The sequence below is a fragment of the Oratosquilla oratoria genome, chromosome 13, assembly GCF_046742065.1.
Source record: "Oratosquilla oratoria isolate Oo_2021 chromosome 13, ASM4674206v1, whole genome shotgun sequence".
Classification (NCBI taxonomy): domain Eukaryota; kingdom Metazoa; phylum Arthropoda; class Malacostraca; order Stomatopoda; family Squillidae; genus Oratosquilla; species Oratosquilla oratoria.
Window position 1 is genome coordinate 29,219,656 of NC_134789.1, and position 2,500 is coordinate 29,222,155.

A 2,500-nucleotide genomic window follows, 5' to 3' on the forward strand; every position below is an offset into this window, starting at 1 on the left:
ACTCCATTTCCATATTTTGTCTAGGTCTTCTTGTAGTGATCTGCAGTCTTCTTCTGTCCTTACTCTCTTAAGTAGTTTGGCATCATCAGCAAAGAAGTTCATGTAACATTTTACTCCTTCATTCATTTATATATGGGACGCCACTTATCATATCTTCCCAGTTCGAGTTCTTGTCTCTAAGTAGCACTCTCATTTTTCTCCCACTCAAGAAATCTTTCATCCATTCCAGTAGCTTACCTTGTATTCCTCCTATCATTTCAAAATTTCTTATTAATTTTTTATGTGGTACTTTGTCAAAATCCTTCTGCAAGTCCAAGAAGGTGCAATCTGCCCAGCCATCTCTTTCTTGTATTATTTCTATTAATCTTGAGTAAAAACATATTAAGTTTGTGGTACATGATCTTCTACTTCTAAAACCAAATTGTTTAGGGTTTAGTATTTTATTCTCTTCCAAGTGTTTGATCCATTTGTTCCTGATAATCTTTTCGCATATTTCTGCTACTGTGCTTGTAAGGGATACCGGTCTGTAGTTTGTAGGATTTTCTTTGTTTCCTCCTTTATATATTGGTACGATGTTTGCATTTTTCCAATCTTGCGGTACCTTTCCTTCTTTGAGTGAGAAATCTATTATCTTGTATAATTTGTCCATTAGTTCATCTATACACTCTTTCAATATCCAATTTGCAATTCCATCCGGTCCATGTGATTTCTTAACGTCTAGGTTTTTTATTTCATCTCTTATTTCTTTCTGTGTTACCTTTATTTCTTTCATTTCGGGGGAACTTTCTCGTTGTCCATCTTCCCAAATTTGTGTGCTCGCAATTGTAAACACAGACCTGAAATGTCTGATCATAACTTCAGCCATTTCTACGTCATCAATATATTCGTTATCTCATTCACGCAATTTCACTATTTCATGTTTGTCTTTTAATTTATCATTTACATATCTGTAGATGAGTTTAGGTTGATCCTTGCATGTGTCTATTATATCTTTTTCTTATTTTCTTTTTTCTTTCCTGCGTATATTCACATATTCATTCCTAAGTTTTATATATGTTTGCCATTTGGAAGTTTTTTGTCTTTTATCCATATTTTCCAGGCTTTGTCTCTTTTATCGTTAGCCTCACTGCACCTTTTGTTATACCAACACTTTATATCAATTTCTTTTTGCTTCTTTTTTGGTATATATTTATCTGCTTCTTTTTTGGTATATATTTATCAATTCCTTCCTTATACTTTTCTTTAAATGTGTTCCATTTCTCTTCCATCTTTGTTTCCTCTTTTGATTTTTTTTCCAGTTAGCGTTTTGTGTGTGTGTGTGTGTGTGTGTGTGTGTGTGTGTGTGTGTGTGTGTGTGTGTGTGTGTGTGTGTGTGTGTGTGTGTGTGTGTAATTTGTCAAAAATCCTATACTCATATTTAACAAATTGACTTATTCATTACATATTAGGGTTGCTTTTATGATAGGACTACAAACACAGAAGATTCCGCTTGGTGCTAAGGTATGTCATGTAAGGTCACCTTCCTTCTTTTCTTCCGCAATTAGAAGTCAGGTAGATTACGTCATCCATTTAGATAGTACAAGGGTAGACTTAGATATGATTATGCTAGGCTTCATTTTACATCAGAAGCCATCATAACCCACGGCCAGAATCAATGTAACATCGACCTTGTTTTTACACTATCTTTTAACCCCAATCTATCGCATCATGTTATTCATTCAATTCTCTCGTGAGGTGCGTTACAGGTATAAAAAACCTGTTTCCGCCCGGGATCGAACCGGGGACCTTGCGCGTGTGAAGCGCACGTGATAACCACTACACTACGGAAACGCGGGGTAAGATGGCACATTTAGTAAATCAAACTTTCCAAATATAACTTTCCTTGTGTATACAGACACACACACACAGACACACACGCACTCGCATACATACATACCAATATAAAGACATGATCACCCAAATACACATACATACACAAACACACACACACACACACACACACACACACACACACACACACACACACACACACACACACACACACACACACACACCTCTCATGGCGCTGTGGTTAGAGCTCTGGCCTGCCACTACGGAGGTCCGGGTTCGAATCCTGCCCAGGGCCGAAATTATTTCGGTATCGCAGCTGTGCCTGAGGGGTGTTACTCTGACTCTCGTGGGCGGGGAGTTAGGGGGGTGTGTGTGTGCAAGGTCATAGCATTACCCATAGATCGGACCTACGAACTCTGAGCTCTCTTCCAGGAGGGAAATGCTGTCGATCATGAGTCCAACACGTGATCCAAAGACCAAGTGAATACACACACACACACACACACACACACACACACACACACACACACACACACACACACACACACACACACACACACACACACACACACACATGGTCTGAAAAGTGGCTAATGAAATTTAACGCAAGTAAATGCAAGGTTATGCACATAGGTAAAAATAACAGTAAGTACGATTACAAGTTATTTGG

General features: G+C 38.3%; 1 non-coding gene across 1 annotated transcript; it reads right to left on the minus strand.

Moving 5' to 3' along the window:
• Nucleotides 1-1,757: 1,757 nt before the first annotated feature.
• TRNAV-CAC (transfer RNA valine (anticodon CAC)) lies at nt 1,758-1,830 on the minus strand. Its single transcript has one exon. It is a non-coding gene; the product is annotated as a tRNA-Val (tRNA).
• Between the last annotated feature and the right edge of the window lie 670 nt (nt 1,831-2,500).